This window comes from Ranitomeya variabilis, chromosome 4, assembly GCF_051348905.1.
Source record: "Ranitomeya variabilis isolate aRanVar5 chromosome 4, aRanVar5.hap1, whole genome shotgun sequence".
In the NCBI taxonomy this organism is placed as follows: domain Eukaryota; kingdom Metazoa; phylum Chordata; class Amphibia; order Anura; family Dendrobatidae; genus Ranitomeya; species Ranitomeya variabilis.
Genome location: NC_135235.1, coordinates 600,186,300 through 600,213,634, shown reverse-complemented (window position 1 = coordinate 600,213,634; position 27,335 = coordinate 600,186,300). Strand labels below are relative to the sequence as shown.

Genomic DNA, 27,335 nt, shown 5'->3' with positions numbered 1-27,335 from the left:
CCGACAATTGAATTATCGGCTATTCTGCTATCTATCACTGTATGAAATTGGAATTATATACTTAACAAAAAAGTGTGAAACAACTGAAAATATGTGAAAAGGGCTATTTGACCAAGAAGGAGAATGATGGGATGCTACGCCAGATGACCTGGCCCCAATCGAGATGGTTTTGGGTGAGCTGTACTGCAGAGTGAAGGCAAAAGGGCCAACAAGTGCTAAGCATCTCTGGGAACTCCTTCAAGATTGTTGGAAGACCATATCTGGTGAATGTCTCTTGAAGCTCATCAAGAGAATGCCAAGAGTGTGCAAAGCAGTCATCAAAGCAAAAGGTGGCTACTTTGAAGAACCAGAATATAAGACATATTTTCAGTTGTTTCACACTTTTTGGTTAAGTATATAATTCCACATGTGTTAATTCATAGTTTTGATGCCTTTAGTGTGAATGTACAATTTTCATAGTCATGAAAATACAGAAAAGTCTTTAAATGAGAACGTGTGTCCAAACTTTTGGTCTGTACTGTATATATAGACTATATATATATGTTTTCTACAATATTTGAGCCCATGGATCCAATTATATGTCCATTTAGCAAGCCGGCAAGAAAATCTCACCGTACGGATGTCACACGGATATTTTTGGGAGAAAAAAATCGCATCCTTGCACTGCACACGGATCGCTGCTCATGAAACATTTGTGCAATTCTTGTCCGTGTAAAATGGACCGATTTTTTTATACGCTGTGTGTGACGCTGGCCTTAGGCTGAAGTCTGAATTCCTGGGTAAATGTGGATACCTCTCTTTAAAGCCTGTATTTATGAGTAGGTGGAAGGAATCCTCTTGAAATTAAATCCACCACATGCCGAAGGGCGGAGTGCTCGGTCAGAGAGCTAACATACAAATAACAAAAGACTGACTGGCACTTCCAAGCTAGTGTGAACAGGTACATACTAGGAGAAGCCACCTACATATAAAATATACAAAATAATTTGGCCAATTCATGCATGCCCAGCAACCAACGACAAGGTGGTCTCAAACGGCTGGACTTGCATGAATTGGCCAAATTATGTGCTAAGCATCTCAATTTTTTCTTAATATCCAGAGCAGGATTGCTATTCATATTTCATATATTCTATGTCTACATGCTTTAGCACGACAGAGTGCAACTTTTTTTGTATATTGTACCCAAAAATGATGAATTGAGGCACTAGTGTTTTTAACCAGAGGCCCAGTCTTTGACAAAACTTTATGGATTAGTGGTTGCATGAGTAACAGTAGCATCTCCGTCCTCTCAGTTTCCACTTTGCGTATTTCTTACCTCTTGCATTTCCATAATATAATGTCAGTTATTTTTTTATTGAAGTGCAGTGCAGGATTGAGCAGATCTGGGGGAATATAAAGTTGCCTTCTCTCACATTTCACATTTTTCAGTGTCACTGCCCCCCGACAACGGGATACATAGGACGCTATGAAAGCTGCTACATCAAGAATTAAAACAACAGTTTAGACTAATGTCTCTATTAGGTTTTCCTGGTTGGCTGTGGGGAGACTGTGTGTGTTTTCAATCTGCGCTGGACGAGAACCAGTTCTTTCTCAGCAATAATAATAATACATTTGGGGGACTCCTTTAGCACTTTATTGGCTGGGCCTTCCATCGTACTGCTCCATTACCTCCCTTCCTCCCAGGATAATATTAGATTGTGGAAATGTTACAGAACTGGGCCTCCCACCTTGCAGAAAGTCCTGAATGGAGGAATAGATAGTCAGGAGTTTCATAGTGTCCTGATCACAGGTTTTGGGATGAGGTCATAGGATGAAGTATTCACAGTATCCCCATTCTCTCGGGCCGAGGGGAGCGCCATCCGCATCATCTTAAAAAACAATCAGGCCATGCAGGTGCTTCACAGTAACGATAACTTGATTGGGTGAGGAGTCCTGTGCCGGTTTGTGCTGCAGCTGCAAGCCTCTCACCCCGGCCAGCGTACTTTGTGCTGGCTGGGTAATAACTGTATATTTGTACAGTACCAGCAAAATACTCAAACAGTCCATTCATGATTCTGAAGCCGGAGCTGTGTTTCTACAGCCTTACGGTTTATTGAGCCTGGATTTGTTGCCTTGACATCTACAGCTGGGTGGTATCACCCATCACCCCACTGGGATTATAATGGGGCACCATGCATTTGCTCAAGACTGCAATTGGACCCTTAAAGGGAAAATATATGGCTGTCCCATATAAATATCTTTTCCCAGCATTTAATCGCAAGCAATATAAATTCAATGTAAAGTTTTCCCTATGACCAATTCTTGCAGCAGATTTCCAGCAGGGATCTCTGATTCTCAGCAGGTTGCAAGTTCTACAGTTGGGAAGCAAAACAGGAAAGAAGAAAGAAAATGTCTTGTATCCATTTACACCTGGTAATTTCATTTGTATAACGGGATACATTTACTGATTTACATTACAGTGAATGAGTTTTACAAAACTCCTATTCATCTTATTTCACTGGGTGACAACCAATATGGCTGCTAGTTCAGATCCCACATGGGTTGTCATTTAAAACTACCTAGGTTATGCAGAGACCAGAGAACGTAAAGGAAGGGAGCTCTGCTCTACAGCCATGTTAGTTCTTTTTGCCGCAATGTTGCATCATTTTCCTACAGTTTTCATATGTTGCTGCAAAAATAATGCAGTTTTTCTACAATTGTAAAAAAAAATGCAAAATGTGAACACAATGTTATGATTCCTTCATGGATGGGTACAAGATTGACTCAAACCCCTATGAAACAAATTAGAGAAAAGAGCAGCAAAAATCAGATAAAGGCGTCATATGCATGACCATATTTTTGGTCCAAGTGCGATCCAACAAAACATAGGATCGCACTTGGACCAATGTTATTATATGGGGCCATGCACATGTCCGATGTTTTTTGCCTCGCACATAACCAATGTGGGGAAGAAATGGCAGCATGCATGGTGTTTGATCCGATTATCAGATTATACTCGGCCATGCAAATCAATGAGTGTGTGGAAACCATCAGACTGTAATCGGATGACATCTGAGGAGACATTTTTTTTCTTCTTCATCTTCTCCTCACCCAGGAGAATCGGATCACACTATGCTCACATTCTGATCAGAATGTGATTTACATAATCAACTCGATTCTCTCAGACAGGCTACAGTCACACGTTCAGTATTTGGTCAGTATTTCACATCAGTATTTGGTAGCCAAAACCAGGAGTGGGTCAAAAATACAGACTTGGTGACGTGTTTCTATTACAGCTTTCCCCTCTGTTTGTTCCACTCCTGGTTTTGGCTTACAAATACTGATGTAAAATACTGACCAAATACTGATAGTGTGACCATAGCGATAGGCTGGGATTACACTTGCGAGAAACTCACACGAGTCTCGCATCTCAATACGTGGCTCTCACGACCGGAGTGTGTGGCTGCATGTATTTCTATACAGCTGAGCGCTCCGGTCCGAGTACCAGCGGCAGCGCCGGGTATTGAGATGCGAGACTCGTGCGAGTTTCTCGCAAGTGTAATCCCGGCCATAAGAGAATATACGGTGGTCTGACCCTAGCCAAAAAGAGTGGTTTATTCACCAAAGCCTCAGGGACATGCATGTGTACAGGTCCTTCTCAAAAAATTAGCATATAGTGTTAAATTTCATTATTTACCATAATGTAATGATTACAATTAAACTTTCATATATTATAGATTCATTATCCACCAACTGAAATTTGTCAGGTCTTTTATTGTTTTAATACTGATGATTTTGGCATACAACTCCTGATAACCCAAAAAACCTGTCTCAATAAATTAGCATATCAAGAAAAGGTTCTCTAAACGACCTATTACCCTAATCTTCTGAATCAACTAATTAACTCTAAACACATGCAAAAGATACCTGAGGCTTTTAAAAACTCCCTGCCTGGTTCATTACTCAAAACCCCCATCATGGGTAAGACTAGCGACCTGACAGATGTCAAGAAGGCCATCATTGACACCCTCAAGCAAGAGGGTAAGACCCAGAAAGAAATTTCTCAACAAATAGGCTGTTCCCAGAGTGCTGTATCAAGGCACCTCAATGGTAAGTCTGTTGGAAGGCAAAAATGTGGCAGAAAACGCTGTACAACGAGAAGAGGTGACCGGACCCTGAGGAAGATTGTGGAGAAGGACCGATTCCAGACCTTGGGGAACCTGAGGAAGCAGTGGACTGAGTCTGGTGTGGAAACATCCAGAGCCACCGTGCACAGGCGTGTGCAGGAAATGGGCTACAGGTGCCGCATTCCCCAGGTAAAGCCACTTTTGAACCATAAACAGCGGCAGAAGCGCCTGACCTGGGCTACAGAGAAGCAGCACTGGACTGTTGCTAAGTGGTCCCAAGTACTTTTTTCTGATGAAAGCAAATTTTGCATGTCATTCGGAAATCAAGGTGCCAGAGTCTGGAGGAAGACTGGGGAGAAGGAAATGCCAAAATGCCTGAAGTCCAGTGTCAAGTACCCACAGTCAGTGATGGTGTGGGGTGCCATGTCAGCTGCTGGTGTTGGTCCACTGTGTTTCATCAAGGGCAGGGTCAATGCAGCTAGCTATCAGGAGATTTTGGAGCACTTCATGCTTCCATCGGCTGAAATGCTTTATGGAGATGAAGATTTCATTTTTCAGCACGACCTGGCACCTGCTCACAGTGCCAAAACCACTGGTAAATGGTTTACTGACCATGGTATTACTGTGCTCAATTGGCCTGCCAACTCTCCTGACCTGAACCCCATAGAGAATCTGTGGGATATTGTGAAGAGAAAGTTGAGAGACGCAAGACCCAACACTCTGGATGAGCTTAAGGCCGCTATTGAAGCATCCTGGGCCTCCATAACATCTCAGCAGTGTCACAGGCTGATTGCCTCCATGCCACGCCGCATTGAAGCAGTCATTTCTGCCAAAGGATTCCCGACCAAGTATTGAGTGCATAACTGAACATTATTATTTGATGTTTTTTTTGTTTGGTATTAAAAAACACTTTTATTTGATTGGTCGGGTGAAATATGCTAATTTATTGAACAGGTTTTTTGGGTTATCAGGAGTTGTATGCCAAAATCATCAGTATTAAAACAATAAAAGACCTGACAAATTTCAGTTGGTGGATAATGAATCTATAATATATGAAAGTTTAATTGTAATCATTACATTATGGTAAATAATGAAATTTAACACTATATGCTAATTTTTTGAGAAGGACCTGTATAGCTTGAAAATGGCTCCATGGAGGAGCTGAAACATAGCGGGTCTCTGAAGCTTGCATAAATAGACTTCTTATTTTCTGATTTTTGGAGTGTTGCTGTCATCTGTGTGTTTCTTTTTATTAATTATGCAGATATGTAAGTGCACTGAATAAAATCCCTATAGATTTAGCCAGAAAAAGGAGACAAAAAAAATCCCAGCGCTTTGTGTACATAACATACATAACGTCTATGACTCTCCATGGTGGCAGACTACAATCAATCATTGGGACAGATTTATCAATGTATTTATCCCACTTTTTGGAAAAAGATGGCGTTTGAGTCTTAAACAATTGCTGATTACAATTGTTTATTGAGATAAAAAAAAATTATATGATATTTTTGAAAGCTGTAAGATGCTGTGTTAGAAAATTCCAACTCTGTAAATATTAATCTAGCGCCTGTAGCAATTTTGTAAACCACAGATTTTTCATTGCTGCTTTGGAAAAGTTTAATGCATAAGGATAAATTCCCATGATGAGTTTTTTACGCTGCATATTTTCAATGAGCATAAAACGCAGAGTCTAAGGCTACTTTCACACTGGCGTTAACTGCATTACGTCGCAAATGCGTCGTTTTGCCGAAAAAACGCATCCTGCAAAAGTGCTTGCAGGATGCGTTTTTTCAGCATTGACTAACATTAGCGACGCATTTGCGACGCAATGACACACGTCGCAACCGTCCTGCGACGGTTGTGCCGTGCTGTTGCGGACCGTCGGGAGCAAAAAACGTTACATGTAACGTTTTTTGCTCCCGACGGTCCGCTTTTTCCGACCGCACATGCGCGGCCGGAACTCCGCCCCCACCTCCCCGCACTTCCCCGCATCTCACAATGGGGCAGCGGATGCGCTGGAAAAATGCATCCGCTGCACCCGTTGTGCGACGGGGACAACGCTAGCGTCGGGGACCTCGGCCCGACGCACGGCGACGGGCCGAGCCCGACGCTAGTGTGAAAGAAGCCTTAGGCTACGTTCACACATTGAGCATTTGGTGATTTTTTTTACCTCAGTATTTGTTAGCCAAAACCAGGAGTGGAAAGTATAATAGAAACACATCACCACTTTATCACCCACTCCTGGTTTTGGCTTACAATTACTGAGGTAAGAAACTCACCAAAAGTGGATGGATTTATAGAAATCTTCTGCCCTTTGTGCTTCATTTTTTTCTCAGTGTAAACTGACCTGTGGTATGTGTTTCAAATCTGGATCATGTCAATTTCTCTTGTGGGTACTCTGAGATTCATGTGCAGCTTTTCCACATAGACGCATTAGATGACAAAAATCTGCAGATAAAAATGTAGACACTTAAAAATCGCAGTTAAAAAACCCACAAGTAACCTAATTTAACTAATGTGTGCAGCCATTCTGCAACATCAAAATTTCACAAAATACTCCTTGTGGAAGCAAAGCCTAATAGGCCACATGCACACATTGAGTATTTGGAGAGTTTTTTACCTTAGTATTTGTAGGGAAAAATCAGGAGAGGAACTATCAGGGGAAAAATGTAATAGAAACACGTCACCACTTCTGTATTTATCACCCTCTCCTGGTTTTGACTTAGGCCGGGGTCACACACAATGTATAAAAAAATCTGTCCAATTATGTCTGCTGAGAATCGCACAAATGTTCTCCGTATGGTGATCCGTATCTCATCCGTGTGCAATGCCAGGATGCGTTTTTTTCTTTAAAAAAGTATCCGTGTGTCATCCGTATGGTGAGATTTTCTCACACACTTGCAAAATGAGCAAATAAGCCTTTCCTGTCACCTGCCCAATGCCTGAGAATTTCTCGCAAGTCACACTGATGGTCCGTGTGTAATCCGTATTTTTCTCGCCCCAATAGACTTGCATTGGCTTTTCTCAGCTGAGATACGCGGACAATCGCAGCATGATGTGATTTCACTCGCACGTGTAATACGGACGAGAAAAAAAATGGATGATGGGAGCTGCCCAATAGATTAACATTGGGCCGAGTGTTATGGGATTTTTTTATCGCTGAACACTCATCCGTATTACGCTGTAATGCGACCCCGGCCTTAGGCCGGTTTCACACGTCAGTGGCTTCGGTACGTGTGGTGTCAGTTTTCTCACGTACCGGAGACACTGACACACGTAGACACATTAAAATCAATGTGTCTCTGCAGATGTCATTGATTTTTTGCGGACCGTGTGTCCGTGTGCAAAACACGGAGACATGTCAGTGTTCGTGGGAGCGCACGGATCACACGGACCCATTAAAGTCAATGGGTCCGTGTAAAACACGTACCGCACACGGATGTTGTCCGTGTGCAGTCCGTGTGCCGTGCAGGAGACAGCGTTACAGTAAGCGCTGTCCCCCCAGCGTGGTGCTGAAGCCGCCATTCATTTCTTCTCTCCAGCAGCGTTCGCTGGAGAGAAGGAATGAAAAATCATTGTTTTTTGATTTTTTTTGCGGTTGAAATAAAGTTCCCGGTAACCAACCCCCTCCCACCCCCTGTGCGCCCGCCCGCTGGAAATAAAATACTCACCCGGCTCCCTCGATGCTCCTCTCAGCGTCGCAGCTTGTCCTGTATGAGCGGTCACGTGGTGCCGCTCATTACAGTGATGAATATGCGGCTCCACCTCTCATAGGAGTGGAGCCGCGTATTCATTATTGTAATGAGTGGTACCACGTGACCGCTCATACAGGAAGCTGCGGTGCTGAGAGGAAGCATCGAGGGAGCCGGGTGAGTATTTTATTTCCAGCGGGCGGGCGCACAGGGGGTGGGAGGAGGGTGGTGACAAGGATCTTTATTTTAAACACACAAAAAAAAACCAATGATTTTTAATTCCTTCTCTCCAGCGAACGTTGCTGGGAAGAAGGAATGAATTCTGGCTTCAGCACCAGATGCAGGGGACAGCGCTTATCTCTAGTGCTGTCTTCTGCACGGTCCGTGTGGTACCCAGTCGGCACACGGCTGCCGCACGTGTGCCACACTGATGTGCCACGTGAGCACACGGACACACGGACACAGATAACTCCGGTACCGATTTTTCCGGTACCGGAATTATCTGGACGTGTGGGACAGGCCTTAGAAATAGTGAGGTAAAAAACTCACCGAATACTGAACAATGACCTAAGGCTACGTTCCCAGAAAATCTGCAACATCAAAAACTCACCAAAAGCTCATTATAGAATTTCGGCCTAAACATATTAATAAAATGGGAATTATGGAAGGTAATATGACGGTAGGAGCAGTTTACACAGGGTTTATTTGTAGTCTGTAACCCATGGAAACTAATAGACACAAAAACAGGGGTAACAAATTCCATTTGAAAAGTTGATCCATGCAGCGTTAAAATAAAATGTCTACCAAAGCGATCTTTATTCATCCCGAGCAGAACATTTTAGTGTTTTACACTCTTTTTTACATTTTTTAAATAGTATTCATGGCAGGACAAGTTCTAGTTTTTATTTAAGCTCTAATTTAGAGCACATATAGTACGCCTAAGGCCGGGGTCACACTTGCGTGTGCAATGCGAGAAACTCGCAGGAGTCTCTCATATCAATACCTGGCACAGCCGCCGGCACTTGGGACCAGAGTGTGCGGCTGCATGTATTTCTATACAGATGAACGCTCTGGCAGTGTCAGGTATTGATGCGAGAGAATCCTGTGAGTTTCTCGCATTGCACACGGAAGTGTGACCCCAGCCTTAGAATTCATCTTCCATTATAGAAAAAAATGATTATTCACAACTTTATTTTTTCCTTGAAAGGGAGTCTGTCTGCAGTTTTTGACCCCTGTTGGAGATGGATGGTAAGTTGTGATTCAGAAGACACCTCTTTAATCACTGTATAATGAAACAATTTATATTTTCCAAGGCTGGATTTTCATATATCAGTTTTGTCCTTCTAGTCATTTAATAAAGCCTACACTTGGGTTCACAACTTACAGATTTTACAAGCGGGTTTCTAAGAAAAAAAGCTGTTTTTCTGCACCTAAAATCTGCTCCTATTTTCCACATTTATTTATTTATTTTTTATGTATTTTTTTGTTGATGAAATACATAAAAAAATGCATCAAAACAATGCCAGGGCAGTGGCTTAACCTATGGATTAAAGGCCTCCATGGAAATAAATGAGTAAACCAAGAAGTAGCATTCCTAAAACAGAAGATGCCTTCTACAGATTGAAAAGATGCAACAAAAGACATTTTTGAGCAGATTCTGCCTCACTAAAGAAATAATAAAGAAGGATGTGGATGAGCATAAGTTTAATATTCAACCATCTTGCTGGTACTATAAAACGTTAAGGGTTTTATATTCTGAAAATCTGCACCAAATACGTACTGTATAAACCTAACCAAAGTTGGACACAATGGATGACAATGTTGTGCATGTGTCTGGAGACCACAGCCAGATTAAAAAATGCTGCTTTTTGTGATATCACTCTTGGGCCCATCTGGCACTGCAACATAGATCTAAAACCCCTTTTTATGATCCATTGTTTGTAATGGAAAAATAGAACTAAAAATAGAAGAAAATTACATCTAGTAATGGTAATGTCCAAGTATTAGGAATATGACCATTAGGATTGCTCCGAAATGTGCAACATACTTGAACACCCAAGAGAAAAACAAAGTGTCAGGTACCATTTGCACACAAGTCACCAGCAAGGCACTGGAAGCATTCAGAAGAGAGTTGTACATTGTCGGAATACCATAACCTGTATATAAATCTTCCACGCAGCTCCTGGCCTTGCATAATATAATGGATTCCAGATAGGGACAAGGGATTATAACGCAGCTTGTGTAAGGCTGGAAGGCACCAAGGTAAAAGATTACAGCTGGAGCCGCTTATGACTATTAACCCATCCCTTTACTATAACGTGGAGAATGTTGTATGTAAATTACCAACAGCAGCGGCAGTGGCGGCACAGGAGTTATATGACCACGCACTTTAGTGCTTCCCACCAGCATCTCTATTGCCAGTATTCTCTTTTCGGACCCCTACATATGGCTTTTCAACCGCTGACAGATACTATGGTACACCAAAAACACCAGGGATGTCATAGGATTGGAGCTATATGGTGGATAGTTTATGGCTGAGGAGCATATAAATATTGTACAGGACCATACAATAGGTACTTAGCACCAATGTTGCCAATATACATAAGAGAAAAGTTGGCCAACCTCACTGATTTTGCACCAACAATCCATTGTGTATGAGGGTGTCCCGACTGTCACGAGAGATAAGCCACTGCCACAAATATTGTGCCTACTTTTCGTAGCTCATTGAGAACACTTGACCACTAGACCAAACTTTTTTTTTAGCGGTCTTTGAATCTCGAGACATGGCGACTTGATGGATGAATGATCTGTAGGAAGATCGATCTTGTGCAAGCCTAGATAGGAACACCAAGGTCTTCCCCGCCATTATCTTGACAAAATCAAGCCAATGAGTTGCTGGACTTACTCTTCGCCTTGTTCCTTCTATTCTTCTGACCTTGATACCCTTCTCCAGTTATTGCTCTTTGTATGATGTGTCCAAAGTAGTCAAGTCGTAGCTTGATGATCCTTGCTTCGAGTGACATTTCTGGCTTGATATGTTCTAAAATATATTCTTTTTGCCATCCAAGGTATCGTTCTCCAGCACCACATTTCACAGGCATCAATTCTTCTTCTAGCTTGTTTATTATTGTTCAGGTTTCACATCCGTATGTTATCTCAGAAAAGACAAAACTAAGTAGAAGCCGTGTCTTTATCGCCAGTGAAATGTTCCTCATTGAGTGAAATGTTCCTTGTCCAGTGACTTCATTGTGACTTCTATTACATCGATCTGAGTAGGCTGAAGTCCTTTACAACTTCCAATTTAGCGCCGTCCATCTCAAATGTGCCCCGATCGTACCTGACAGTAGTCAATATCTTTGACCAAACTTAAGCCCCCCATACACATTATATTAATGTTGGCTGAACCTGCCGACATCAATGCATATGGTCCTCCAACACATAATTGTTGGGGAAGTTAAGAAACCAGCATGTCTAATTTTGGATTGCCGATCTTTGTCTCTCCTAGAGAACACAGGATCACTTGGCACAATGTATGGGAGAGTCAGGCAAGGTCACTGCCAGCCTAACAATCAGCCAATATAGCATTCAGCCGACTGCTGTCTCGAGTATATGGCGGGCTTTAGAAGGTAGAAGTGTCCCACTTGTCAAGGGTTAAATAAGAGTATATCAAGGGCTAAATAAGAGTATAGCATTTCTTACACATTTCAAAGGCTTGAAGCAAGCCTCTGGAAGATGAAACCATCCCACTCCTCACCTCTACACACCAGGATCCACAGCACAGGAAATATTACATGTCACACTCGTAGCTGATGCTGGAAAAGCAGACGATTTCTACGATAACATAAAAAAGTGAGTTGTCGGACACATTCGATCTTATGTGTCAGTTCCAGGCAGGAGCTAATGTGCTTGAAATATCAGCTTCTTTATTGCTGGATTTGTGGGTTAACACTTTCCTGCATAAAAATTGTAGGATGAACAGACCTCTTCAGTGTTTATAGGGTGAAAACTTTTCTTAGACTGGATATAAAGCACAAATTACAAGTACAACCTGCCGGGTATCATACACCTGAGAACGTCAGAGCATCCTGCAGAAAATAGTATGAATGAAAAAAAAATGCTACTTTTTCTGCAATTTTGCACTTTCTCACTACTTCTAAAATGCAGCTACAATAAAGCAGATCATACACTTTAGATATCTGTCAGCCTGACAATCTTTTGGCCTACAGTCATCCTTCCTGACCCCCCAATACATTTGCATGCTCGTTTAAGTGCACATTTATTGTAACATTGGGTAGACAGAAGTTAATGGTGTTCTCCCCTTTGATATTTTCTCACTAATTACTTTTGGCTATATTAAAAATAATACAAATCAAAATAATAATGAAAAAAAAAAACTCAGCTGCAACTTCCTTTCCCCCCCCCCCCCTGGGTCCACTGTTGCTCCGGTGATTGCTGACAAAGCTTCAGTGCTATGACAGGACGTCACTGCTGCTGTTACATAGTGACAGGGAACTGTGGGCACCTACAGTGCTGCAGTCAATCATTGGGATCGTTGGCTTATACCGCTGAGCCAATTGGCAGCGCTGTTGACATGATGTCACTGCTGCTGTCACGTAGTGACAAGGGACTGTGGGCACCTACCTGATCCCTCTAACTAGGGGTGCCCTAGTCTATCCCTGTCCCCCAGACTACCACGGATGATGGAGATGCAGGGATCTCATACCTAGCTATGCTCCTAACTTAATCCTTATCTGATCCCTCCCCAACCCAGGGAGGTGAGGACCAAAGTGTATAAGAAACCGCTAATGAGACAGACAGGGGTAAACAGACAGGGATAAAATAAAACTACAATCATGCAAATACACTCACAAAACAACACAGTTGGAAACAGGGGAGGTATAAGAAGGGGAAACCAAATGTGCAAACCAACTCCACTCAGAAATCTCCAGAAAAACTCTCTAACTGCCAACTCCAAACACTGAGCTTTCTCCTTCACCACCAAACCAGGAAGTAGAGCTATCACTGGAAACTTCCAAATGCCAGTGGTGAGCATATATAGAAGAGGGGAGTGGCCAACACTGAACAGCAGAGACAATTCAGGATGGAAAGCTCCAGGAGATCAACTGAACTGATTAACTCTTGCCATGAGAGAGGAAAGGAAAACCTACACTGTTTAATAGGATAGTGAAGCAGTTTTACTAAGAGCAGGAGCTTGTGTAACCTGATGCCACAATCTTCTGGCCCCTCTCGGTCACAGTATCCCCGTGCCAACTGCAGCCTGTGCATAGTCTCCGAAGCAGTGGCAGAGACGCAGCAATGGACTTGAAAGACAGCAGGTAACAACTGATTTTTTTATACAACCAGGACAAATTAATAAAAAAAAGTTGAAAACTGAGACCCCCTTTAAGCAGCTGCCAGACATCTTTGCTTGGGAACAAAAGGTTTAAGTATGTTGAAATCCAACAGGCCAGATCCTTCTTTGCCCTTACATCTGCAATTGAGCTAAAGTTGGGATAGCATTTGCGATACATCTGCCAAAATCAATGAACCCTGTGATGTCATTTTGGGAAGTATCCTTTTTACCAGGCTCCAAAAGAGCCAACGGATACAGAAAAAAATTAACCGCATATGTGTTATAGGCTCTCAGGCGACTTTAGATGATAATGTCTATCCACACTCTTGCTGACTGTTTCTAATATCAAACAGCAGAATTATGAATGCAGCACCAGAGTATAATACAGATTACTGAATAAAATTACAAGTTTTAAACTCTTCGCCTTCATTGTATGAAAAAAGTTTGGAAAACACAGGGGTATATCCTTGTATCAATATCTACACGGTTTAGTTGGATTTTGCTGTTTTTTCCACTGAAGTGAAAAGATATTTCCACCGAAAGAATCACCGTCCTCCATATGAGACTGTAAATCTCCGACAGAGCGATTTACACCTTAGACATGATGGCGATGCTCTAACTGTAATAAATGGTGGCGCCACATATGGAATACGTGACATCTCACAATAACACGCGCTGCGTGCTCCGCGGAACTGAAACAAAGTATCCAGATACAGAGATATATCCACTTCACACTAATGACAAACACATGACTACATCCACACATCATGGAGGCGGACAGAGATCTCTCCCACCTCGAGATAAGGCACAGTTCATGACAAAGATGAGACACCCAGGCATTTCTAGTGTGCACAAATTACATGACATGAACTTGACGTTCCCAATAATTCAATTTTCAAGTAGCCGCATTACTCGTAAACCTGATATAAGGAAACCATGAGCGAACATACAAAAAATATACTAAAAAACAACGGGCCCAATTCATTATTGCATTTCTGCCTTTTTTTCTAAGTTTTGGTGATTTTCACCTATTTTTCATTTGTGTCAAATTCTCCTTTCATTGCGTCCCTTCTTTTGTCTATTTTTGGACTTTTTCGTCTGTTTTTCATTTCCACCTCATTATTATTTTAATTTGTTTTTACTTTAGTTTTTGGGGGCTGATTCAGAAATTGCAACTTTTTGTCTACTTTTTGGATTTTTTGGATTTTTTCGTCTGTGTTTCATTTGCACCTCATTATTATTTTAGTTTGTTTTTAGTTTACTTTTTGGGGGCTCATTCAGAAATTGCAACTTTTTAAAAAGCCACAATTTTTTTTGCACAAATATACTCCAGTCCCTTCCATGGAGTGATTGTACGTAAATTTTGCACAACTTTTGGGACATTTTAGTTTAACATCTGAATTTTCCATATAAAGTCGAAAGTTTAAAGTAAATTTTAAAAAGCATTTTTGCTTGTGTGCAAAATTCAAGAACCGCGTGCTCCAATTCGAAGAATCTGGTGCTAAAAAACATAAACAAATACAAAAAGAAAAGTGACAAAGATAACTGAAATGATGAATCAAGCTTAATGACTTTTTGGTATCTATATTCAGACGACCCAGAGCATTATGTAACCAATTAGAATTCTCATATTTGTAAGCGAAGTACTAACTAAGATAGAAGCACTTATAAAATAGGAAAACCCTTAAAAAATAAATACCACAAAGTATTAAAATAATGCAGCAGGTGTACAAAAGGCGTTGGTTAGGACCTGAGTTTAAACAGTTATAGTATGAAAACACCGCGGTATTCGAATAATCAGCAGATGCGATCATCTCTAATACTAATATAAATGCATTAGTAGCATTTACTTGGAACCGTAAAATGATGATTATTGGTGTGAATAGATTTGTAGGATCCAGTCCATCAGCCACGTCAGTAATCTGTGGCCACTAGACAGAATCTCCAGTATGAGAACTTCTTCTTACCTGACGGCATCATCGGCTCTTCTTCTGATTAGCCGGCCTGGTGTTATGTCATCGTTGCAGTGCGACATACATGTGATGTTGCACCAGGCCGGCAAATTAAAAGAAGAGCCATGGATGCTATCAGGGAAGAAGTTGCTGGACCCTGGTCTCCATGCGAGAAAAACTGTCCGATTATTCTGATCAGACTTTGATCACAGTTTTTAGCAGTGTGACAGTTATTCTGTGGAGAGAGAAAAAAAAAGTTCCTCCACCTTCTCCTTTCTGTTAGTCTGTGAAAATCGGACCACATTCAGATGTCATCCGAGTGCGGTCTGATGTTTTTCACAGAACCCTAGACGTGCATTGCTGATTTTGATCTGAAACAAAATCTGACATGCCATCAGCGTTTTCTCGGACCACCCTTAGGTACAAGCGCTATCCTTGAAAACCACTGATAGCAGTCATTGATGTAATCGGTCATGAGCAGGAGCCCTAGCAGTGATCATTACAATCACGATGATCTGTACAAGGTTCTCCAACAATTTTTTCTGTACAGACTGTGGAAAGCAGTGACTTTTTTTTACATTTTTACAAGCTGTCCAGGAATTTTTGGACGGTTGGCCACCTTGTACATCACCTCTTTTATATTGCATCAATCCGCCACTTTCAAAGAAGCATATTCTTCAATGCAGATGGAAGGGTTAACAGAGAGCAGTAATACCCCCTCGACCCCCAATCACCAGCCATGGCACCCCTTTAAAAGGGCGGATTAGAAACACTACATGGAAACTGTCTTTGTAACAAAGTGCTGTTAGCAGGGGCCTAATTGAGCAGTGACATAACGCAGACCCTTGAAGTCCTTTGTAGCAGCGCAGGGCACTGCTGTACTCCACACGCTGCTCCTTCCTTGCCCGGCCTTTTGTTTCTTGAGCACATTGTCAACAAGTGAGACTAATGCTGCGCACTCCCTTTCTAGGCGCTACAGACAAAGTGTCGCCAGGATAACCCTGCGTGGAAAATTCTGAAGTGGAAGGGAACCCGTATTAATTAGCTTGGAAGACGCCAACCTCTTCACAAGTGTAACGCGAGCCGTTTTATTGGGGGGAAAGTGAAACAAGCGTTACATTGCTTTCAGTTAGCCCAGTAAAACAGAAGGTGATCCATACATATGTATGTTATGCTGGTCTGAAACGCTTTTTTTTTTCTAATGGTTTTCTAGGCTGAAGTCCAGATTTTTACAGTACAAAATTCCCATTGTGAAGAATTAACGGTTCCTGGAGCTGAAGACTTTTTTTTTTTTCAGTGGACTCTCCTGCAGTTCTAAAAACACATTCACAGATAATTCTGTCTGTTCTGCAAGAAAATAAGATATAGATCAAACCGGCCGCTGGTCAGGATGAAAAGTATTGGAAATTTTGGGAAATGTTGCTGGTTAGAGCAATATTCAATGGAGCATTATAAAGTATCAGCTGATTTGGCTTAAAGTAGCCTCTCTGCGCTGATGACACCCAGTTATATATCACCTTCATCTGATGTCCATGGCCAACGTTAGAAACACCATCTCTCCCGATCGTAGATAACAGTCTCTCCCTTCCAGCTTGTCTGAGTGTTCCTGTGTTCTCTATGGGGAGAGCGAAGTAAGTTACATTAAAGACGCTTCATTTCCCCTGACATAATCAGATGAGGAAAAATCAGGTGGTCCCCTATACATTAGATAGTTGGCCAATCTGCTGATTAAGGGTCTCATGATCGTATATATTCTCTGAGAGAGCACTGGCTCGGTTATGCTAATGACACTCCGATCAAGCTCTGATCCAAATGTCAGCTTAGTGTGATCCAATTCTCTCAGATGAGAAAATCGTATCACGTGTGGAGAAGACGGAGATCATAATTTTTCCATCTTATACATTGCCTGTGTCTGTGCATGTCAGACTGCATTCGGATGATGTCTGAGTGCAGCCGGAATGTTTTATCCATAGAATTTAATTTTGTGCACGTAATATGATTTGGAGAGCCACTCGAAGCATGATTGAAAAAAAACACTGATCATTATAACATTGGTCTAAGTGCTATCCGAGAAAACATCAGATAGCACTCATCCAAATTATATGGTCTTGGGTCTTGAAAGTGAGTTTCCTTAAAGGGAACCTGTCACCTCAAATTGGCGGGATATTAAAATGATTTGTTACCGGTCCGATGGGCGGCGTATCCTCTTCATTTCTCCACCCTGTCCGTCCCTGTTTTCCGCAATATTTAAGGAAATAAGAGTATGCATGCGCCATAGTTGGCGGGTGCGCCATGCAGTCTTCGGTGGCGCACGCGCAGTATGCTTTGCCCTACTGCGGGCAAAGCCGAAAAACATTACTGTGCATGCGCCGGCGCACTATGTTCCGGAAGTAATTCTCTGTGTTCCGGGACATAGTGCGCATGCGCAGTAATGTTTTTTGGCTTTGCCCGCAGATGGGCAAAGCATACTGCACGAGACAAGACTGCATTGCGCACGCCCGAACTATGGAGGACACTTACTCCAATTCCAGAAAATATTATGGATGGGGTGGAGGAAAAAAAGAAGAAACACGGCCCATCGGACCGAAAACAGGGCATTTACATAGCACGCCAAATTTAGGTGACAAATTCCCTTTAACTCATTTTGCCAACAGCAATAGACAGTACAACACAGAGTACAGTGAAAAGTTTTTAATGAAACCTACTTATAAAAATTATTTTTAGTCAAAAATACATGCATTTATGTAAGAAAAAAAACAAATTCTTCTCAAAGGTGGACAACAGGGGCATAACGACCGTGGCCGCAGAGGTTGCGACCAGTACTGGTCCCATGCAGGTAGGGGACTGTGCAGGTTAATGGTCTGCTGACACCAGCAGAAACGTCAACTGGATGTGCGTAAGCACCCTATTGTTCCATGAGGTGCTGTGAGTCTAAGTTGTATGATCAAGGAAGATAGACAATCATCTTGTATTTCTTCCATTTTGTAATAATTGTACCAACAGTTATCTTCTCACCAAGCTGCTTCCCTCTTGCCCTGTTGTCCAATTAAGCCTTGTGCAGGTCTACAATTTTGTCCCTGGTGTCTTTAGACAACTCTTTGGTCTAGGCCATGGTGGAGAGGTTGGAGTTTGATTGAGTGTGTGGACAGGTGTCTTTTATACAGGTAACGAGTTCAAACAAGTGCAATTAATACAAGTAATGAGTACAGAGTAGGAGGGCTCCATAAAGAAAAACTAACAGGTCTGTGAGAGCCAGAATTTTTGCTGGTTGGTTGGTGATCAAATACTTACAGGTGCTTAGAATATCTTCAAAAAGTTAATTTATTTCAGATCTTTAATACGAAAAATGAAACTCATACATTATATAGAGTCATTACAAACAGTGATCTATTTCAAGTGTTTTTTTCTGTTAATGTTGATGATTATGGCTTACAGCCAATGAAAACCCAAAAGTCATTATCTCAGTAAATTAGAGTACAATATAACACCAGCTTGAAAAATTAATTTAAAATCCGAAATGCTGGCCTACTGAAATGTTTGTTCAGTAAATGCACTCAATACTTGGTCGGGGCTTCATTTGCATCAATTACTACATCAATGCGGCATGGCATGGAGGCAATCAGCCTGTGGCACTGCTGAGGTGTTATGGAAGCCCAGGTTGCTTTGATAGCAGCCTTCAGCTCGTCTGCATTGTTGGGTCTGGTGTCTCATCTTCCTCTTGACAATGCCCCATAGATTCTCTATGGGGTTAAGGTCAGGTGAGTTTGCTGGCCAATCAGGCATGGTAATACTGTTATTTTTACACCAGGTATTGGTACTTTTGGCAGCGTGGACAGGTGCCAAGTCCTGCTGGAGAATCAAATTTCCATCTCCATAAAGCTTGTCGGCAGAGAGAAGCATGAAGTGCTCTAAAATTTCCTGGTAGACAGCTGTGCTGACTTTGGTCTTGATAAAACACAGTGGACCTACACCAGCAGATGACATGGCTCCCCAAACCATCACTTATTATGGAAACTTCACACAAGACCTCAAGCAGCTTGGATTGTATGAGTCTCCACTCTTCCTCCAGACTCTGGGACCTTGATTTCCAAATGAAATGTGGATCGCCCCCACGTAAGGGCAATGGGGTACTCGGCACCGGGTCCTTCGGTTCGGGGGATGTCACGGTGGCCCGACCCGGTCCGTGGCCCTTGGAGGGACGTCCAATAAAGGAAAGAGTTTTTATGGTTTTGGGAAAGGTCTTTAAAGGGATAGTTCGTGACGCCACATGTGGTATTCGGTCAGGGTGACCGACGCTGCTTAGGGGTCCGCTGGGGTGATGTGATGGCATCTAGATGGTATACCTTCCCACAGGTGAAGTGAATCCCCAGGGCTTCCCAGAAGTGTAGATGGTGATGGTGGATGATGTAAGGCGCAGAGAATAACAAGGACACAAGGTTGCAGTCTCTTTACCTTTACTGGAGACTTCAGCATCCACAGTCCAGGGTACAGACCACAGTGTAGGCAGTCCGGCCGGTCTGAAGGCAAATCCAGAGTCCCCTTATCCAGGTGGAAATCAGTAGCCTTCCTACTAGCGCCTGTGTGTTGTAGTCCCTCCCTGCTGAGCAACTCGGTAAGGTCCTCACAACTCTTGTAGATGTTCTAGATGTTATTTCTTCCTCTCTGTCCCCCAGATGGTATGGATAGGACAAACCCATATGACTGATGGCCTGAGGCTTGTTTATAGGGACCCTAGAGACACCCCGACCCCCACAATTTGCCACTGTGTCTTCTTAGGTATTAAGGTCGGGCAGCGAACTTGGAATTGACTGTCCTGCCGATCTTTGAAGTAAAGCGTAGAGTCTATTACTCCCTCTGTGTTCCGGCCACCGGCTACGCGTCTCAGAAGGAGGCAGCCTTTACAGGGCAGAACTCCTTCTGGTGTTATCTCCTTGTGCTGTGACTTCGTTTCTCACCCTCTACAACACAATTCTCTTCATGTCCTTTCTTAGGATGCTGCCGCACGTGGGGCAGGCACAGCTCCGTAGCCTTCTAGCTAGCTAGGCCTCTGACAGGATCCCACCCCTGTCAGGGACCCTCTGTCTGCAGCTCCGATGTTCCTCCTTTCCCCCTGTCTACCTGACAGGTGTTGCCTGGGCAAAGCCCAGTCAGCTTCTCTCTAACTTTCTATCCAGCCCACCAGTTTTACCCTTCTGTGAGGAGTGCCCTAGTAGATAGGAGCAAGGCTCCCCCTGGTGGTCTGGAGTGTGAAGTGTGGTGTATGGATTGTGATACCTGGTAGGAAGATCTCCTTTATTGCCATCAGACGTAACATCACTCCCCCTAGTGGAAGAATGACATTACTGCAACAACCAGGACTCTGGGGCGCTGCACTTGCAAAATGTACTTTCATCTGAAAACAACACCCTGGACCATTGAGCAACAGTTCAGTTATTTTTCTCCTTGGCCCAGGTTAGACACTTCTGGCTTTGTCTATAGGTCATGAGTAGAAATGAGCGAATTTGTTCGGGTTCCCTCTGTTTGTTGGGCTGTCCATGCATGTGTCGTGACTGTGACACAGGCGCGACACATGCAGCAGATCGGCTGGCGAGATCCAGGAAGCCGGGTTCCCTCTCCAGCTTATTCGGCAAGCGCTATAGCTTGCTGAATAAGAGGGAACCCAAGCAAATTCGCTCATCTCTAGTCATGAGTGGCTTGACCAAAGGAATGCGACACTTGTAGCCGATGTCCTGGATATGTCTGTGTGTGTTTGCTCTTGAAGCAATGTCTCCAGCAGCAGTCCAGTCCTTGTGAATCTCCACCAAATTTTTTAATGGCCTTTTCTTAATCCTTTCAAGGCTGCGGTTATCCCGGTTGCTTGTGCACCTTTTTCTACCACACTTTTTCCTTCCACTCAACTTTCCATTAATATACTTGGATATAGCACTCTTTGAATAGCCAGCTTCTTTAGCCATGACCTTTTGTGGCTTATCCTCCTTGTAGACATCTGTCAAGTCAGCAGTCTTCCCCATGATTATGGAGCCAACTGAAACAGACTAGGGAACCTTTTTAAACACATAGGAAGCCTTTGCAGGTGTTTTTTGTTAATTATTCTAATTTACTGAGATAATGACTTTTAGGTTTTCATCGGCTGTAAGCCATAATCATCAACATTAAACAGAAATAAACACTTGAAATAGATCACTATGTCTGTAATGACTCTATATAATATATGAGTTTCAATTTTTTAGGTTCCTGCTATGTATAAATTGTCCGCGACATAAAAGTCTTGCGTGTTTGGTTGGCGCACATGTTGCACTAAAGAGGATGGACAATCATTAGGCCGATAATTATCTGTGCTTAATATTGTGAATCCTAACTAGGGATACCAATACCCCTTTTTGATGTTAGGCCTTTTGAGATACAATCACATTCATGGCATGGAGCAAGTATGCGACTTTATTCTCGAAATACTATGGTTGTTTCCTATACCATTGAAATGTTATAAGTATCATTATGCTATAATTATTGCTACAAGCATATATGTTCATAGTAAAATCGGTGCAGTATATACAAACAAATAGCATTGTTAAATAATGGCCCTTTGAAACTACATCTGATATCTACCACTATATGGTGTTTTCCCTTTTTGAAATCTTTGATTGTATTATGTACAGTGGCTATAGCTGTATTTTTGCTCCTGCACATGCGCGTAATCTAGGGCGAGTTGTAGGGTTGTTACCATGGCAACCCGTGGGTATAGTTTGACTTTACTATATCCTCTGCAGTGATTGCTCCTTTGAACCTTAGGTGCATTATGTACACCTTGGTTAAAGAATGTTTGCTTCCAGATTTTCAATTATTACCCTCGTTACAACTGTGGGAAGATGGAAACATAAGAGCGCTGATCGCTCATGCACTGTATACCATTTATTGTCTTCCGGATACTAAGGGTTGGCGCTTGTGTAATAATCTCTATACTACGCCGGTTTGTTGCGTATAGATACGTACAAAGCGCAGTTCGCGCATGCGCTATACACCTTTTACTGATTTCCGGATACTAAGGGTTAGCGCTTGCGCAATAATCCCCAAATTACGCCGGCTTGTTGCGCATAGATATATACAAAGTGCAGATCGCGCATGCGCTGCACATTATTCCCGGATTTCCAGAGCAAGAATTTCTGGCGCCTGCGCAATAATCTCTGCAGGACGCCAGTTTGACATGCTTAGACTCTTGCGTCGTCATTGCGGCATACACCTGGTAAGCTAACTAATAAGACTTTGTATCTATTTAAACTTGTGTAACACACCATTACTGAACCACTGACCTTGAGGAAGACGCCTCGAGCGTCGATACGCGTGGGTCGGGATACTGACACAGCTTATGGAATCCACTATGCCTGCTAGGCTTACACCAGAAGGGGTCCTCTTTTGTTAGGTTGGGTTAGAAGGAAAAAGTTCTTTCTTTCCCTTGGGTGGATACCCTATGGTTATATGTATTATTGGAATTTTCTAAGATTTGTGCACAACCTGGGTACCGCTTCGCAGATAAAAATACGGTGTTTTTGGCAGGATATATATACATTATCCTTTATTTACTGATAGTGGCATTTATTGTATATATTGTATTCATATAACAGCATGCATATGCAGCGCCCCAGAGTCCTGGTCGTTGCAGTACTGTGGCTCCGCCACTAAGGGGAGCCATGGTGCGTTCGATGGCACTGAAGGAGTTCCTCCAATCAGGTATCACAGACACCAATATGTTTCACAGCTGGGCCTCCGGGGGGAGCTAAGGGTGCTATTCATTAGGCCACTCCCCACCATAGTGGGTAAACTGGGGGTCAGGCAGGAAGTTAGTAGAGAAAGCTGACTGGATCGAACGAAGCAACACCTAGTGAGAGAGGGTGTTGTGGAGGAAGAGACAGTAGGGTCTCTGCCAGGGGTGGGATCCTGGCAGAGGCTTGGCATTGAAAGAACGTAACGGGACCGTGCCTGCTCAGAATAGCGGCGGTGCCCTAAGAAAGGATTAGAAGCGAGATAGATTGTGCTGAGTGAGAAACGAAATCAAGCAGAAGGAGAATACCAGCAGGGGCTTTGTTGAAAGAGGCAGCACCTTGCTGAGGCGCATTACCGGTGGCCGGAACGCCGAGGGAGTGGAATAATATACAGCTTTAAGCCATACTCCAAACAGCGGCAGGACAGTCAGTCTCAGGCGGGCTGTCTACCACATATCACCTATGAAGTCTTGGGGGGCAATTGCGGGAGAGGGGCGTCTCTAGGGTCCCGGAAGAACTCCAGGCCTACCTGACAAACGGGTGCCGTTCTTACTGTAACATCAGGAAGGGACGGAAGATTAGCAGAAGATCAGTTAATCGAGTTGTGAGGGAACTTAAGAAACAGACACAACAGTTGTGGGGTACTTTCCGTAAGCACAGCAGGGAAGGACTACAACACAAAGCGCTAAGAAGGAAGGCACTGATTTCCACCTGTGAGGAGAACTCTGGAGGTGCCATTGGACCGGCCGGACTTGCGCAGCCTGGTGGACCGGATTCCGGACTGAGGACCGAGAGATCTCCAGTAAAGAGGTAAAGAGACTGCAACCTGGTGTCCTCGTTATTTACCGCGACCTGCACCCCACAACTGCACCGCTACACCACCGTTAACAGCACCTATTTGCAACGGACGTCCCCCACTGACAGACAGGGCCACGGACCGGGTCTAGCCACCGTGACAACCCCAGGACTGAGATCCCAGAGGCCCGGCTCCGGGTACCCCTCGGCCCTGCGGCGGTGTGGGGGCGCTCCGCAACTTGGCGTCACGAACAGGATCTACTTAAGCCTGAAGAATCAGGTCATGTGTGCCTAGAGACTGTGATTTACTGTACTTGAACCGTACTTTATTGAAAAGACTGTGTGTTGTGTCATTTGCCGCCAAAATCCGCCGCCATTGCAGCGCTGAGGAGAGCGCAGGAAGAGAAGAGGGGCGTGGAGTGGGCGTAGACAAGTTGGAGAGCGCGAACAGCAATGGCCGCCCAGTCTAAATATTTCTGCACGGTGAGGACGTGTCCGTCAGCAGCAGAGATCCGCCTCCTAATTCTTAATGGGGGGCGGAGGCAGAGAAAACGAAACCGCTCCCGAAGGAGAGAGCGGGAAAAAGACCAGGAAGTGACCCGCGTGGAGGACGCTATGGCCAGCAGCTCCGAACCCGATAGTGGGGTTGAAGTGGAAGTCTCCCCCGACTACCCGGATGAGCCCAGTAGCCCGTCCTCCGTGGATAACACCAGATTCCTGAGAGCTGAGATGGAGGACTTATATAACCAGCTCCTCCAACTGAATGTGAGAGTCCAGGCTCCGCACCCGGTGGAGCCGGTAGAGGGTTCCCGGACATCGGAGTTCTCACCGGAAGAACCAGCGGGACCTGCTACGGAAAGTGAACTCGTACCAGCTGGTGAGTCCGCCGATCCTGTCCCGCCAGCCGAGGGTGTGTTAGTGGGTCCTGTAGCGGCACCACCTCTCCCGGGAACCCATAGACTCCAAAGCCTGCTACCAGGGGAGGAAGCCACGGGCATGGAACACCGTATGCGAGCCCCAATCACCCCTACTCCCTTGCTGTGTGAGGTCCACGCGGAGCGCACGGTGTGCCGCTGGGTGAACCCCGGATCCAATCTTATGGGGTTCCCCGGGGTGGAGACCCAGAAGGGGGAGATGGTACAGGCCTTAAGCTGGGAGGAATACCAAATCCAGCTAGAACATCGGTGGCGAGAGGAGGAGAAAGTACATCAGGCTGGGCGGGAGGCTCACCATCAAAAGGATTTGGCGGTCAAGGATCGGGCCCGCAAGGACCCCACCACTCACCAGGCCCCGCGCAGGCAGGGCATCGTCACCACCTTTAAGCTCCGAGGAGGCTGGGGCTTTATTAAGGAACCGGGGCTATATGCGGAGATCTTTGTCAACCGACGGGATGTTGAGTCACACCTTAGAGAGGGCCACCCCGATCGGGACCTCTACCCGGGGGATAGCGTTACTTACACCCGGCATTTTGGGGAAAAAGGGTGGTTTGCTCTGAACGTCTACAAGAAAGAGAAACCAGCCCCTGTAGCCAAGGTGCCACCGTGTGATCGATCCGTAACCACCCCGGTCGCCCCCACCTGTCTGATCACAGAACCTGCGATCTGCCGCATGACCCCCGCAACCACCGTAGTGGCCAAGGAAGTGCCTTTCCAAGTGACCAATGTTCCTGATGTACCAGCGCAGAAAGACGTGGGAACGCAGACCCTCATCACCGCACACGATCTGGTTGTGCAACAGACCCGCACCCATGGGGTGTACCTGGCCGCGGGAGTGAATCTGGAACCTGACCTGCCTGTATTGCAGGGGTTCCCCCGCCAGGTGGCGCCTCGTGGGGGATTCTGAATTGAATGCTCTTTTATGAAAATGTAAATAGTTACTGTTTGTTCTTTAAGTTGCTGCTAAACCCGTCCAGGGTAAACTTTAAAAAGGTGACCCCTTTGTTGACCCGGGGTCACTATTGTTGTTTTCTTGAAGTTTTGCACAAAGTTACACAAACTGCGAAATCATGGACTGTGCATGATTTGAACTTTCTTGTAAATAGTTTGCACCTTCTTAAAGGTGCTTCCTACTGGTTTTGTTTAAAGACATTTTGCGAAGATACCATTCCGGAGCCTTTGCATGGACTGGTAGGCTGAGAAGAAGAGCTACCTCAGAAAGACTTGATCTCCTCTTAAAGGGGAGGTTAGAATTGAACTTGAAAGTGATACTGTTTTAGAACAGTAATGTCGAGATAATGCTTTGAAGAAAATGTAACTATTTTTCATGGAAAAGTTATGTGTGTTTAATTTGTTTAAAATGTGAAACCTAGATAATGTTCTTTGAAGAGAAAGATGCAGAAAGCCCGTAGGGGTAGATGAAGAGTTCCGTTTAACTGAAAGTAAAGAAGTAATAACGAAGGTGAGGATAGAAGGTAAACCCTGCGTCCCCATAGAAAGTTAGTTCGTTACTAAGGACAGAAAGTAGACCCGTAGGGGTTAGTGAGTGAGTCCTTATAGGAGCCAAGCAGAGTGTGCTCCATGCTCTCAAATTGAAAGGAATGTTATGTCTATACTATGTATAGTAGAGAAAGGCAGTAGGCCCTGGCTGAACGGGGCGGTCCTGTAAAAGAAAGGAGAGGCAGTAGGTCTGGTGCCATAGGGACAGGCGGTCCTGCAGGTTCAAAGTAGGAGAATGTGAAGTTACCTTGCCCTGTAATGTGATTATAGGAAGGCCTTTGATAAACTAAGAGTGTATGTTTCTTAAAGGCAATGTTAATTTATTGTTCCAGCATTTGCACTTAGTAGAATACCCGGTTGGGTAATGAGAGTTAATTGTAGCCTGTTGCTATGATATTTGATTATGTTTTGTAACGTTAAAGTGTCCTCACCTCCCATAAAGGGAAGCCTGTTCAAGTATGCTTATTGTTTTGCACTCAACAAATTTGTATGTCTTTTTGCTAACCTGTATTGTTGTTTTCTTCCCAGTCCCGGAGTACTGTGTTTAACCAGGGGGGAGTGCAGCGCCCCAGAGTCCTGGTCGTTGCAGTACTGTGGCTCCGCCACTAAGGGGAGCCATGGTGCGTTCGATGGCACTGAAGGAGTTCCTCCAATCAGGTATCACAGACACCAATATGTTTCACAGCTGGGCCTCCGGGGGGAGCTAAGGGTGCTATTCATTAGGCCACTCCCCACCATAGTGGGTAAACTGGGGGTCAGGCAGGAAGTTAGTAGAGAAAGCTGACTGGATCGAACGAAGCAACACCTAGTGAGAGAGGGTGTTGTGGAGGAAGAGACAGTAGGGTCTCTGCCAGGGGTGGGATCCTGGCAGAGGCTTGGCATTGAAAGAACGTAACGGGACCGTGCCTGCTCAGAATAGCGGCGGTGCCCTAAGAAAGGATTAGAAGCGAGATAGATTGTGCTGAGTGAGAAACGAAATCAAGCAGAAGGAGAATACCAGCAGGGGCTTTGTTGAAAGAGGCAGCACCTTGCTGAGGCGCATTACCGGTGGCCGGAACGCCGAGGGAGTGGAATAATATACAGCTTTAAGCCATACTCCAAACAGCGGCAGGACAGTCAGTCTCAGGCGGGCTGTCTACCACATATCACCTATGAAGTCTTGGGGGGCAATTGCGGGAGAGGGGCGTCTCTAGGGTCCCGGAAGAACTCCAGGCCTACCTGACAAACGGGTGCCGTTCTTAC

General features: G+C 44.2%; 2 long non-coding RNA genes across 2 annotated transcripts in view; one reads left to right on the top strand and one right to left on the bottom strand.

Moving 5' to 3' along the window:
- LOC143769224 (uncharacterized) overlaps positions 1-27,335 on the top strand; it is a 49,180-nt gene that overhangs the window by 9,287 nt on the left and 12,558 nt on the right. The window contains exon 3 of the long non-coding RNA XR_013214279.1: positions 9,009-9,049. This is a non-coding gene — a long non-coding RNA (uncharacterized LOC143769224). The remainder of the gene's footprint in view (positions 1-9,008; positions 9,050-27,335) is intronic.
- On the bottom strand, positions 2,334-11,658 carry LOC143769225 (uncharacterized). The gene is made up of 3 exons (XR_013214280.1): positions 11,556-11,658; positions 6,457-6,557; positions 2,334-2,351 (listed from the first exon to the last, which is right to left on the bottom strand). It is a non-coding gene; the product is annotated as an uncharacterized LOC143769225 (long non-coding RNA).